The sequence below is a fragment of the Macaca nemestrina genome, chromosome 5 (assembly GCF_043159975.1).
Source record: "Macaca nemestrina isolate mMacNem1 chromosome 5, mMacNem.hap1, whole genome shotgun sequence".
NCBI lineage: Eukaryota > Metazoa > Chordata > Mammalia > Primates > Cercopithecidae > Macaca > Macaca nemestrina.
The window spans coordinates 17,368,535-17,383,889 of record NC_092129.1 but is presented as its reverse complement, the minus strand read 5'-3'; the positions used below and the strand labels follow the sequence as shown (position 1 = coordinate 17,383,889).

The 15,355-nt window shown below is 37.1% G+C and overlaps 1 long non-coding RNA gene across 1 annotated transcript; it reads right to left on the bottom strand.

The window, feature by feature from the left end:
- Positions 1 to 2,249: 2,249 nt before the first annotated feature.
- LOC105499725 (uncharacterized) lies at positions 2,250 to 13,401 on the bottom strand. Its single transcript, XR_011623024.1, has 4 exons — positions 13,237 to 13,401; positions 9,712 to 9,766; positions 3,144 to 3,275; positions 2,250 to 2,385 (listed from the first exon to the last, which is right to left on the bottom strand). It is a non-coding gene; the product is annotated as an uncharacterized lncRNA (long non-coding RNA).
- Between the last annotated feature and the right edge of the window lie 1,954 nt (positions 13,402 to 15,355).

The window sequence follows — 15,355 nt, the reverse complement described above, 5'->3', positions numbered from 1 at the left end:
TATTACCTTTATCAATAAAAAATGGAGAGTTTTATATTCTTTAAGTATAATCCCGTTTGTAAAATGTTTAATACTTTAATAAATGATTTTAAATTATTTATCACCTTCTGGACTGAACCATACAATCATGGTCTTTTACAATTTTAAGAAAGCAAAATGAAAGTCCTGATTAGCAATTGCGTGTAGTCACTTCAAATATAACATCCATTATTTAAAATAAGAAAGCTGTGATCATGAATGAAAACTCATGAAAAACTTTAATTTAAAAAATTGCACATAAATTTAGTGTGTAATACCTTCCTAATTATTTGTATATTAATTTGTTTGTTAAAATTATTTAATATAAATAAACCATAGCCCTTTTTTTTTTTAACCAAGCCTCAGATAAGTACCTCTAGATTACCTCCAGCTTACTGTACAAAAATTGTCATTGCATTCTGACGTGGTTTGTCTGTGTCCCACCCAAATCTCATCTTGAATTGTAGCTCCCTTAATCCCCACATGTCATGGGAGAGACCCCCTGGGAGTTAACTGAATCATGTGTGCAGGTTTTCCCCATCCTATTCTCATGATAATGGATACAGCTCATGAGATCTGATGGTTTTATTAAGGGCAGTTCCCCTGCTCACACTCTCTTGCCTGATACCATGTAAGACGTGCCTTTGCTCCTCCTTCGCCTTCTGCCATGATTGTGAGGCCTTCCCAGTCATGTGGAACTGTGAGTCCCTTAAACCTCTTTTTCTTTATAAATTACCCAGTCTTGGGTATTTCTTCACAGCATTATAAAAATGGACTAATACACACTCATATGAAATGAGTTAATTGTTTTTGGAAAGGTTATTCTTAATGAACTAACATTGACCTAATAGTTGCAAATGCTAACTTTAAAAAAAATAAATACTGAAATTAGAGTGTATTGAGTGATACATTTCCATTCCCATTATTAATTTAAAATATCCGCAGAAAATGTAACTTAGATTTTGAACTCTGTTTTGCATACTTAATTATCAAGAGTCTTAAAATTGGGGTAAAATAAGGTGGAACAAAGAAAGGCAAAAGAAGGAAAGCACAGGAATAGCTGAGTAACCAGCTCAAGTAGCCACAGCTACTTTGACTCATTCAAATATTGGCTCTATATTGAACACATGACTGTGTATAGAAGATTTTAAAATGTCCCACTGATATTTTCACCTATACTTCAAACAGTAATTCACATATAAATTGCCATATATTGTTCATGTATTTTAGTCATTAAATCTATTTTACATCTTATCTAAGTCATAATGATTATAGTGAATGCAGGCACAGATGCACATATATTTAAAGTCATCTATCCAAGATTGTGTCTCCTTTCCAGTGGAATTTTAAAATATGTCTATTCAATAATGATACTACATCCCAACTACTAAACACCAAGGAGACAAATATGGTATGACATAACTGATCCATAGGCCATCATCAGTTCATGAAAAGACACAATATGTAGGGCCTAAGCTAAGACAGGGAGGGTAAGGGTAGAGAAGAGCAGAGAGAAAGAAGCAAGACTTGAGCATAGAATTAGTAGATCTTGACAACCAAAATGATGTTCATGGCAGTTATGAGATTGAGGAAGAGAAAGAGAAGATTCAATAACTGTTTGCATCAATTAAAAATAGTGTTTTTTCATAGAGATAGAGAATAAGAGGAATAAAACAATTTGTGAGAACATATTTAGTTTGGTTATGGACATGTCAGTTTCTTGGTGTAAGCATTTAATTCCGGTCTGCGTCTTACGAGGAGAGGCCAAGCAGGAAGCATGTCGATTTGGAATTTATTCATATATGTGTTAAATGTGGAAAGTAAAAAGTGAATGGTGTTACTCAGAGTATGGAAGTCAGAAGGAAAAAGAAACAAAGACTGGATTTCTAGAGAAAACCAGTTTTTAAAAAGTAGTCAGAGAAAAAAATGAAAGTCTGATAGAGAACAACCAGAGAAGAAAAGGTATAATCAGAGGGAGATAATGTCCTGAAAGATGAGTATGGGTGTTTCAAGTAGAAAGAGTAGGCCTAATTACCAAAAGTGTCCAAGACAAGAGAAGAGGCTCCTGAATTAAACTAGTAAGAGGTGATTTATTAAACCTGCAGAAGCCATAATTCCAGAGAGATAGGATTTGGAGCCAGATCACCCCTGGCTATAAAATCAAACTAGAAAGCCTTTGCCAGGATCTGTAGTAGACTTAAAAAAATGTTTAATTTGCCTCTTACCTCCCTTCTGAGTTTTGGGGAGTCTCCATTATGTGTAGTCTTGGCAAGAGAAATTGCCCCAGTTGTGTCACAGAGGCACCCAGACCACAGGACATGTCATCAAGTCTTAGCTAATCATATACTCCCACCTAAGACTTTACATCTGGAGACAATAAGCCAAAGACAAAGGGAAAGTTATAATTCATTTACAATAGTCCCACAACAGCGGAGACTTCATCCTAGCTAGCCATGTTTCTCCTGGTGAAAATGGTTGCTGTATTTCTTATATCTCGACCTGAAACTGTCTTCTTAATATATGCTTATTTTCAAACCCTCCCAGGGTGCTGTTACATCTACAAGCCCTGGAGAGTCTTTTAATAATTCTAATCAGCTTTCATGTGCTAGGTGCAATTAGAGTTTGCTGTATACAAACAGAAACCCTCACTAAAACAGCCTCAAAAAGTTTACACAAGAATATTTAGCTCTGTCTTCTCAAAATAAGTTTTTATTCTAGTTCCATATATTTAGTTTGCCTTCTAAACATCATGCTAGTCTTAGTCTTCTGAGCTCTTCTCTACGTCTATAAGAAGTGCTTAGGGCATTCATGGAGCTGAGCAGTACTTTAGGATGTTTCCCTTTACTTTCAGCTATGATACATATTATATATACATATGATATATTAATATATATCTTATATAGATAGATATCGATATGAGTAGTATGCGTGTGGGTATGTGTGCATGTGTGGGTATCTTTTAGTGGTTATGGTGAAGTATTCCGTGACTCAATGTATATATTAAATTGAATGTTATTGTCCCCTACCATTAAGTTATTGATTCTCCCCTTCCTCTTTTTATTAACAGAACTTCCCACATCCACCCCTTTTAGTTGAGCTGTGTGGCCATAAGTGTAGAGACTTACAACTGTACGTAGCCATGAATGAGGGGGATGATCCACAGTCATGTCACAGCTTCCATTTCAAATCTTTTAAAATGGTGCCTCACCTCCGTGTTCTCTTCCCACCTCCCTGGCGCCGATGAGATATCTTTCATCCTGTAAAGAAATTTGCTGGAATAAATTCCCTAGACCCAGAGATGGAAGCCTCACAGCATTTGTGGCAGAAGCAGCAGAAATGCACCACACATTTGAGTCCCTAGATGGCCTTGTGGAGAAATGTCTACCTGGCACCCCGGACTATTAGGTAAGAGAGAAAAGCATTCTATTTTATTTATAAATGTTGTGGAGTCGCTTCTGAAAAACCCTAAATAATACCTCCTATAAAAGGTAGAAAAGACCCTAAATAATACCTCCTAAAAAGCAAAATTTCCACCAAACCTAATATGTTCATATAGAGTTATGTATTGTTTCATGATGGGGATGCATTCTGAGAAATATATTGTTAGGTAATTCATTGGCCTGTGACCAACGTAGAGCATACTTACACAAACCTAGATGGTACAGCCTGCTATACACCTAGGTTATATGGCATAGCCTATTGCTCCCAGGCTACAAACCTGCACAGCATATTACTGTACTACATATTACAGGCAATTGTAACACAATAGTATTTATTTGTGAAATTTCTTTAGATATGTATATATTCTATACATATCTAAACAAAAGACAGGTACAATGAAAATATGGTATTATGGCATTATAATCTTACGGGACCACTGTCATATTTGTGATCTGTCATTGACCAAAATGTTGTTATACAGCACATGACTATAATCTGGTACGGAGTATTACGTAGATGTTTTGTCAAATATATCTATTTCTAGCTGAAAGATAAGTGGTGGGTCCTGCTATCAACTTGTAGTAAATACCTTCCTTGTTATGATAAGGGATCACATCTTGTTGCAGTCAAATTCTTAACCACTGCAGTCCCATCACAGACATGAAAAAGATGCATGCAAGATATGGAGTGTCTTCATGGGGGAGATTCAGAAGCCATGGATGGTGTAGAAAGGTAGGTGAATTCAGTTGCATTTAGCATCCAAGGCTGCCAAAACTGTCCATGGCCTAAATGAGCTGTATGGGCAGTTATTTGTCTATAGGAAGGTTGAAAGGTATGCTGATGACCAGCGCAGTGTACACGAGAAGTGACAAGGTTAAACAAGGGGCATCTATGGTAATGAAGAGTGTTCAGAGATTATAGGCATCTATTGCTTATTGCTTTCCTTACTCTTAAACCCATCTCCACCATCTTCTTCTTTCTCTTTTTTTTTTTTTTTTTTTTTTGAGATGGAGTCTCGCTCTGTTGCCCAGGCTGGAGTGCAGTGGCATGATCTTGGCTCACTGCAAACTCTGCCTCCTGGGTTCAAGCAATTCCCCTGCCTCAGCCTCCTGAGTAGCTGGGACAACAGGCATGGGCCACTATGCCTGGCTAATTTTCAAACTTTTAGTAGAGACTGGGTTTTGCCATGTTGGCAAGGCTGGTCTTGAACTCCTGACGTCAAGTGATCCAACCTCCTTGGCCTCCCAAAGTGCTAGGATTACAGGCGTGAGCTACAGTGCCTGTCCCATCTTCACCATCCTAATTTGCAATAATCTCTTGTTTTATCTAATGGTTGTTAATCTAATATAATGCCCGTAACTTTCTGTTCTATCCTCATCACTCTGTTTGTCCTCAGGAGCATAGCCAACTAGGAATGCATAGAAGCACAGCAGATGTTAGAATCCATTCCTATGTAATCTCTGGGGCTGGTCCAGGGTGGGTACTGACCAGAACTAACCAGATGTCCAAGAATCAGAGATCAGAGTCACATCCAAGAGCAAGGAAGCAAACAAAACCATGACTTGTGCAGGTAGTGGAGGTGCAAATGCTTGGAGAAAAGTCGGGAAGAACACAAACTCTGGGCTAAGGTCAGGCCTAACAGGATAAGTAGTGCAATAAAAATAATCGTACAAATTAACTATATAATACAATTGAAACTTGCAACTGTAGAAATTCGCAGTAGGAAGGAGCCATAGATGTCTTTTAATTTATTGTTTCTTATTTATTTATATCTGGAAGAAATATTCTTCAAACAAAACCTTATGAGGAACAGAACCATAGCTCCTGAAGCTGTATGAAAGCAAGAGAGAGAGAGTCTTTTGTCAATAGTCTGTCCATGCGTAGCTAGACCCAACTCAAAGTTACAACTTGACCTCCATGATCACTTTCCCTCACAGGGACCTCACTATGGTAAGTGGTGAAGCAGTCTGGTTAAAGAATCGGTAGAAAGTCCAAAAGCGGTATAATTTCCATGGAGTCTCAGGAGTTCTTGTATTGAAATGTGGAATTGTTGATTTTATAAAACTATCTTATTTTACAAAGGAACACACCAAAGTTGAGAAAGGGTAAGCTTCTTGCCCAACCTCAAGACCAGTGCTATTCTCTCATGCCAAGGCAGGAATAGCACTGAAGCCTAGAAGTTCAAGGCTAGAATGAGCTATGATTGTGCCAACACACTTCATGCTAGACAACATAGCAAAACCCTATCTCTAAAATGTAAACAAGTAAAATAAATTTAAAACTAATTGTGGCATGTGGCAGTTATTGATAATGCCTCATAGCTCCAAATTCATCCCTGGTTACCTTCCCTGTGAAAATAAATCTAGGCCCTTCATCTTTATTTTTTTCTTTTTTGGCTATCATGATGCTAAGCTAAGTAGAGGGCAGTAAAAAGACACTTCAAGAAGGCAGAGGCTTCCCTCCTAGTAGTGCACGTTTTTTCCCACTCTCTATTCCATGTGATTTTCACCAGTGTCGAGGGCTTAGAGGGTACAGTTTTCACAGTGTGTTTTCTACAGGAAACAATGGCATAGTGGGAAGCCCCAGAAAAATCTGACCTGCGCCCTAGCTGTATTAACTGCTGCCCACAAGGTCACTTTAACCCTGAGTGGTATGAATGTAGGGGGTACTGTGGAGCTGATAATCAGCAAGCTTGTGGCGTGACCTTCCTCTATAGCCCAGAGCCACCCAACCCAAGCCACAAATAGAAAAGTTCTGGGTTTTAATGCTGACTTTCTACACTCCCACTTCTTAGCCTAAGATCACCTGTGTCCTAGAGAATTGTGCCTACTTCGCCTGGTGACTGTGGACCAGCTCTGCAGGAAGCAACTTACCAAATGTCTCTGCCATCCAGTGGTCAGCAATTACACCTTCTTCAGTGTGGTCATAAGCCTCTTTCCAAATTTGTCCTTCCTTAACTACTCTCCCTGTTTTCATGTTTATAGTTGTTCCCTTATCATTGTTTAATAATTTTTATGTTAAATTTTCCATGTTTAAATTACTAAGCCATTATTGTCTCTTTGTTGTACCCAGGCCAATAAATGGTACTACAAATACGGTGTTTATATTTCAATATGCATTGTTTTAAGGTGACTCCCATGGAGTTTAAAAGTAAGATAATGCTTGAAAAAAATCTAATACCTTGCAATAAGCTAGATGACCATGTCATTTTTCATGTAATAATCATTTTTATGTCTCATAAGAAATAATATGAATAGATTATAAACTAGAAACATGAATAATTAAACAGAAAACAATCGTATATGACATGGCAAAGTCAATAAAATAAATATATAGGCAATAGGAGCAACTATGAAAGACTAGGACTTGCAATATCATAAAAAGGAATTTAAGAATCAAAATTGAGTAGTCATTCTTCTTAACAGTGTATTCATTTTGTTTTCATAATACTTATCATCATGCTGTAACTGTGTTATAAAAGAGATATTGACAAAGACATGCGTCAGTTAAGGCAGTTTAAATATGAGCAAAAAATTGTAAAAACATTGGAATTGTTAGTATAAGTGTAGTGAATCCAATTCAGATCACATAATCGTATCTCCAGATAACCTCTGTATTCCTAGGCATATTTTTTTTAAAAAAAATTGATTAAAAGATATCAAGAAAAGGCTGTTTTCAATTGGAAAACTAAAAAGAATTAGAGAAAATGTGATGGATATCCTAACACCCACCATCCATTTCCTAGGAATAGTTGTCATAATTAAATGTAAAAAGTATTTTGTCAATTGATAAACATAGGCTGTTATAAGAAACAGTCTTAAAAACTTAGAGATGTGTGATAAGGTTTACAAATGAGTTTACTAATTATGAATGCTTTTGTGTTATCATGTTTTAAAAATTACCCAAATTGGATTTTAATCTACAAAAGATAAAGTTTTTGTTTCACACATTCCCTTACCATGTGGTATATCAGCTCATTTTTTTTTTATGTGCTTGCTTGATTTAAGGCTGAAATCAAATAATCTTAGATGATGTGGGCCATATGTGGCAACTGAGGCAGATATCAGCTGTCCACATTACACTCTGTTTGGGTGCTGTTTTTGAATTCTGTGGCCACTAGAGCCCCATCTCTAATCATCCACTTGGGTCTACTGAGTATAGAAACTTGTCTCTAACAATGCCTAGAGAGGCATGCACTGTGAATATTTTATTTTGAATTACAATTGCATTACATTTTTGGATCATTATAATATGAAAACTCCCTTCCAGGACAATTCAGAAACCAGGTACCAGTCCTCCACTTGTTTTCTAAGGGCCTTGGACTGACGTGCAAAATATGAACTTGAAAATATTACAATTACAATTCTTTCAAAATATTTAATAGTTCAGACTTTTTACTTTAAGTTTCTTTGCCACTGGTCTACATCAGGGGGTTAAATTTTTCAATTACCAGTAGAAATGTTCATTTAAAGTATTATATAGAAATGTGATATTTGCAATGTATTAACACTATATTGTTAGCAAAATTTCATACTGCTGATATTAGAAAAATACAATGAACCTGGTTCCAAAATGTAAGTATTTAATGCCTTCAATATAGGTAAAGGAAAATAATCTTTAATATGGAGGATAAATTATAGTAATATATATTAATTATTATTAACATTTCAGATCTTTTGTTGAGAAATCATTGCTTGCTCCCTGACTGAGGTATTTAATTCCAAGCAATTTTTTAAAAATACTAGGCTATCCGTTTTTTCAATGAATAATATCAAGGCAAATCCTCATTTGACAAATAAATTATCTCATAATTTAGCATTAAAGAAAAGAAGAAGTGGAAAAAGTTCCAAGACCTTAAAAATGTCCTAAAATTACTAAATTTATTCTTGAAGTTCAGATTTTTTAATTCTATGACCAGGATTAAATAGAAGCTCAAAAAATAATTGTTAAAAGCTCTGGCCTATTCTTTTGTGCTGTGCTGTTTCATTTGTGTTGCTTTAAGCATATGTATATATGAAAAAATAATATACTTACAGTACTTTGGTAGTGGAACAAATGACATCAAATTTTAAACAATTTTTGGAAGGTGGTACTTCGCAATTGAAATTTGATAATTCATAGTCACTTCACCCTACTTGTTCATTAAATCCTAAAACTTGCTGAGCAACAACTACACTTCGACAGCTCTGTTGATTTAATGGCAAAACCATATTCTCCTAAAGACATCATCATCATGCCTGTTTACACACAATGGAAGGTGGATTCTAAGATCTCAAGCATCCAAGCCAACAAAATGTGACAGAGTTTGAATTTTGAGTCACAATCCTAGATACAAGCCTCATTTTCTGACCTGGTTCTTGCTTTTTTTTCTTATTTCCTCATCAAAATGAGAATAACGATAATCTCTACTTTACACAGTTGAAGAGAGGAGTAAGTTAATAACAGGCCTATCAAAATGCCTATAGATGCCCAATGCACATGAATTTTTCTATTCCTTGCCCAAGGTCGCACAAATAATAAATGCCAGAGCCATAATTCAAATCCAGATTTCTTGACTCCAAAACCAAGTACCATTTTCCACATGGTTGACTCATTCTCCATTCAAAAATCTAGTTAAACTGAAATGCATGCTACACTCAATCAGAGTCTATTATGTCAAGTACAGGGTAACCATGCTCTGCCACGTCTTTGCATGATTACAGTTTTTCTGTGCAAGATGCTTACACATGAGAGAAAGCTGCTGTGGTCTGACTTCTCTTATAGGAAGCTGGTTGCCTTTTACTAATTTTCCTGTTTGTGCCTCTTAGGAGTATATTGGCCTTTATTAACATGCATGCTTTTGTGCGTGCCATGCATGCAGTGAATTGTCAAGGTGTTTAATGTCTAGATCTCATTTATCTGCACAGCAAGGAAGAGATGCACAATTTTAATGGTGAAGGATGACGAGCTCCAGGTGAAGTGCTTTTTCTTCAAATGAGTTTCTGTATCCCACAGAGAATTAGATCCCAGTGGAATGGAAAAACTTTAAATTATGTTCTCACAAGTATGTGTTATAAGCATGCTCACTGTATGGCAGGCCATGTACTAGACACTGGTGACAGAATAAGCAGCAATAATACATGGTACTATCCTAGTGGAGCTAGCAGTGTTACTGGGGGTGGTGGGGGGAACATAAAGCAAATGTTAACTGTAATGAGCGCTATGAGGGTATTGTACAGAGGGGTTATGAGAGTCTACAATAGGATACTTGACCTGTTCAGAAAAGTCAGGGAAGGCCTCCTGGAGGGCGTAAATCTTGAACTGACATCTGAAAGATAAGTAAGAATAACCTAAGTGAAAAGAGGAAAAAAGTACATTCTCATATGCAGAACAGAATATGCAAAGGAAATGTGGTGGGAGGAACATGGCAAATGTGAGGGACTGAGAGTTGCAGAGTGACTAGAGTAGAAAGAGGGAAGGAGATACTCATCACCCTCACAAGATGGAATATGAAGGTCACAGAAATAAAAGGGTCAGTACCAATAGGCTATTTAAGAAGGAGGGAGTATTAACGTGTGAGTTATACCTTTGACTGTAACATAAAGGATGGATTGGAGAGGGACAGATATAGAAGCTTACTAGTGCAGTAGGAGGAGATGAAGGAAAGGAACACACAGGAGAAAATTTCAGGTTGGTAAGGGATCAGATACAGAGCAGGAAGGGAGGGGAAGCCGTAGAGGTTGAGTTCTGGGCTTTGGACTAGTGTGACTCAGATGAATTCTCAGCAATTGGTCCACCATCAGCCTCACAGCACAGTAGAGGGAATGAGCAGTGTCCGGGTCCATCAGCATCTCACTCCAAGGGGACAAGTCCCTTGGCTGTTGAGCCCAATATCTTCCCTCCTCAAAGAGACACCTGAGCTTAAACCCATTAAAACACATGTCTTGTTTTTCATCATTTAATGCACAAATTGCAAATTCTTCAGGGTTCCTGCTGTCCTCTATAGAACTTTTATATGAATTCGGAAAAAGTGCCTTCATGGGTGGATGCAGTTCCATGAGCGAGTGGATTTTATCCCTCATCCGTTGGTCATACATCAGTGTAAAACCCACAACTGTTTAATCACAACACCAGTGCCCTGTCCAAGCCTTGACCTAGGACCTATACATCTTCCACATTCCATACCCTTTCTACATGTCTCTAGGAACAAGCAAACACCTCTATATCCCATAATTTGGGGGATCTTTTCCTCTACATTATTGTTTTTATTCCAAAACTTGATTTACTCTCTGAGGACACCACCTTCCTGTAGCCCTCTTCTTCCAATTTGTGCCTGGCTTTCTCATATCCACATACCCGAGAGCCAGGATCAGATGGCTCTCACTGTCAGATCATTACTCCTACAGGCTCTTTGAATAAAAAGCCTCCTTGGAGGTTTGTGCATTATACCATAGTTGGAGAAACACAAGAGCGGCTCTGAAACTCAGATCCAAGCTCTCTGGACTCAGATCCAAGCTCTCTGTCTCTTATTAGCCCTGAAACCTTCATCAAATTATTGGACCACCCTGTACCTTCATGTCTTCATTTTGTAATGCGAAAAATAATATTACCTAATTCATAGGATTATTGAGAACATTAATGAAATAATACCTGGAAATCATTTAAAGTTGTGTTTCATATATTATGCCATATCTAACATGTTAGATATTATCAGTATTAATCAGCTATGAAATTATTTTCCCTTATTTACCAACAAACAGGAAATTCGCAGATTCACTGGATACACTGTCATCTGAACCACAGTCTTTCATCATGCTGGCTGTCATCAGTACCCACATGACCAACCAGTCCAGAATCGTACTCACACTCTGCTCCCATAGTGATATCTTTGACCATATCATTAATATAAAATTCATTTTCCAAAATCACTAATTCAAACCTCCAGTTCTCTGACTGTGTCCTCCATTCAACTTTTTGCTCATTTTTTCTTGCTCTGTTTACTGACCACAGAAGGAAACCCTAGCCAGTGACTCCTAAACTGTTTCCGAAGCAAACAGCTCTCCCCTCTCTTCACTTCCATATCATATTAGGCTGAGATTTTAGGCTTTGTTATTTCACAAACCTTTTTGCTTTTATGCTAAGTTCCCTTGACCATCTTTCTTTTTGGCACATGGATCAGAAAAAAAACATGGTCTTATATCAACGTAATAACATTATTTTTCTGTGCTAGGCAAAACCACAGAAACCAGTAAAAATGATTCTGCTAAAATTCATGAACAACAAAATCAAACAGATCAAGAATGAACCCAATTTTTCACATTATTCCAAACTAGTTCCAACTGATTCTTTTCCCTCAGCCTTACTTTCAGTAATCTGTAGTCTGTTAGACTGTTGTACTGGAAAATGAGGGAGTTTTTATCATCAGGCTTATATTCTCAAACCTACAATTCATTGAGATTCTAAAGGTCAAGTGGACAGATATATTTGTACAAGACCTTATAAGCTAAAAATACCTCCAGATATGTTAGTAATGCCATTTTTATCATGACTACTTTTGCTGGCTTGCAGATTGAATGGATGTTAGGGCTGAGGCAAAGAACCCTGAGCAAGACTGAGTTTGGGAGTGGAGGCAGGAGGCCACAATCCCTGAATAAACTCTGCAACTATATTACAGTTCTACTCTTACTGTTTAGTAATTGTCATCTCTAGAATTCATTTAGCTAGCTAACAAAATACGAACGACTATTTTGGCAGATGCATCTACAATAGTTTTGGCATAATCCTTGATTAAATTTAGCAAGTAATTATGTCACTCAAAGCAAAAGGATCTTTGACCACAACTTGGATTTCAAATGAACAAATTTTATTTTCTCTAAATATCATTGTGATGATTGGTCAATGTTCTAACCTGTGTTGACAATAAAGGGCAGTGTTATCTTATCCTAATGTAAGTGGAAGCATAGTACTAATGATACACACATCCATGACACTTCAATACTGTTTCTTTTCAAAGATACTCAAAGTGCTTGACCTATTTATCATCCTAAGAGCAAGAATTGAGAGAGACCAAGTGTTATTGATCATATTTAAAATGTAAAGAAATTCAAGCAAAAAAAAACTTACTTGATTTATCTAAAGATGCATACAAAGCAAGTGGTAGAACTCAGCGGAAAACTGGCACTCACATTCCCAGCCTTTTCGATTGAACTTTTTTTTTGTTTTACCAAAGATCATATTTCCTTTCACTGTAATTGTCATTTAAGATGATTACTTAGGCTTCACATATTTTAAAAAATTCATCTTTTATTAAATGCCAGTGGGCCAGGTATGGTGGCTCATGGCGTAATCCCAGCACTTTGGGAGGCCGAGACGGGCAGATCACGAGGTCAGGAGATTGAGACCATCCTGGCCAACATGGTGAAGCCCCATCTCTACTAAAAATACAAAAATTAGCTTGATGTGTGGTGCGAGCCTATAGTCCCAGCTACTCAGGAGGCTGAGGCAGGAGAATTGCTTGAACCCGGGAGATGGAGGCTGAAGTGAGCTGAGATCGCACCACTGCACTCCAGCCCGGGTGACACAGCAAGACTCTGTCAAAAAAGAAAAAAAAAAATGCCAGTGGAGGAGATATTCTATTCTTGATTAAGAAGTAACTGATATTTTGCCCTTGACCTCTCGCTCCACTACATAAGAGAAATTCCTGGCTTTGGGCAATAAAATGTAATCATTTATTCATCACAGCTCATGAAAAGTCAGTCTGCTTTTCATGTTTCCAATGCATTGTCTTTGAATACTTACAAAAATACCCATCAGATACTTCTCCCACTGAACGCAGGTATAAAACATGGCATCTTTATACGGGAGGTTTGAGAGTCAAGCAGTCTCTTTCCCAAACATTTCAGTTCACTGCAAGTAACAAAAAAGCTGCTTAATGGCAACTCCAACACATTGTGGTTTATTCCTTTCATGTAAGTTCTCCAGAGATAGACAGCATATGAGCTACTTTCTATTTTTTTGCTGTATCATTTTAAAAATGGCTGCTTCCAGGCATTATTTGTTCACTCTATACAAAAAGAAAAGAGTAGGGAAAGAACCCATCAGCAGACTCTGGGCAAAACAGTGTCACCTGGAAACTCCTAGTTGCAAATTGCCTTAGAAAGTAATGCTTGTCTTTTATTTTAGAGGCAAAAGAAAAGTGAGGTGAAAGGTATATTAAAGGAGCAAATTCACTGTTCCTGCTGCACAAGCTGTCTTCCTCCTCCACCCAACTCTATCTTCTCTAATCAGATCAGCCACTGATTCAGAGGGGAAATAGAGATGCTTTGGGAAGTATAGACTAGAAAAATTTTCCATATTAGTTCTTTTTAAGTACAACCTCTACAAGCTCACTCTGACTGACAGAGCCATAATTTGAATACTTTCATAAAAATAGGCATCCGTAAAAATTGAAATAATTAACAAAACAAATATACAAGATATACCAAAAAGAAAAGAAAAGCTCTTACAGTGAAATACTCAAGATATCTGAGGTAGGAGATGTATTAAATTGCTATTTTTGCTGTGTGTTTCATAGTCTCAACTTTCTAGTTGTGTGTGCATTTAACAATAGGGAGACCTATAAATAGCAAGGCTATTAATCCATTCTCATGAGGATATTTGTATTCACTTTTTTTTTTTTTTTTTTTTTTGAGAGGGAGTCTCACTCTGTCACCCAGGCTGGAGTGCAGTGGTGTGATCTTGGATCACTGTCAACCTCTGCCTTCCAGGTTCAAGTGATTCTCCTGCCTCACTCTCCTGAGTAGCTGGGATTACAGTCACCAGCCACTACACCCAGCTAACTTTTGTATTTTTCTGTAGAGAAGGCGTTTCATCATGTTAGCCAAGCTAGTCTTGAACTCCTGACCTCAAGTGATCTGCCTGCCTCAGCCTCCAAAAGTGCTGGGATTATAGGTGTGAGCCACTGCACTCGGCCTCATTTTTTTTTTTTAAATGACTTACTCCTCTTTTCTACTCAGGACTACCCCGCCTCTAGGAAAAAGACTGAAGTCAAAATTACCTGTCATGTTTAGAATAATACAGGACAAAGTTTGTGGCATTTGCTATATGACCTTGAGTAAGATATTAAATCTTTCTGAACCATGTTTTTACCATCTAAAAACAGGATCTTTATAAATATACCAGAAGGAGGCAATGAATGTCACATGAAAGAGCACTTGTCACAGTACGTCTAAGAAATTATTAGCAATGCATGACTTCATGTCCAGAGAACACTTTGAGAAACAGTGAAAAGTTCGGAGTGTGTGAAAATGGAAGGTGTCTCACAAACGATATTGCTCAAACTCCTAGAGCCAGGATCTGCCAAAGATGATAATGATAATAATGATAAATAATGTATTAACAAGAACAATAATATAATTAATAAAATTATTGAGAATAATTGTCTATTATTATCATTGCTATTATTTTAGTTAACATAATTTCTGGGGCTTCCTAAGTGTCAGGTACTCTGCTAAGAACATTAGATCCTTTATTCCTCCAAAGAAACCCATAGCATAGATGGGGAAACTAAGATTTGTGCAATCAAGTAATAAGTCCAAGTAAGTTGTGACCCTGGATTCAAACCCACATTTTTTTAGTTTAAATTATTTCCTAGGACATGGAATTCTAGGTAATCAATAAGGAATCTAAAATGAATTCATCCAATTTTTGTCTATGAATTTTACATCTCCTTAACTGAAACATGAGCTCCGTGACAGCATACAATCCGTGAATCTGGTTCATTGTTGTATCCCCATAGCCTAGGACAGTATTCTCAGTGAATGAATGAATGTCTATTATTAGAATCAGCACACTAATAGACCTTTCTTCTGATCATCTGAAAAGTCATGGTACAATTTTTTGCCAATCCCTTCAATTG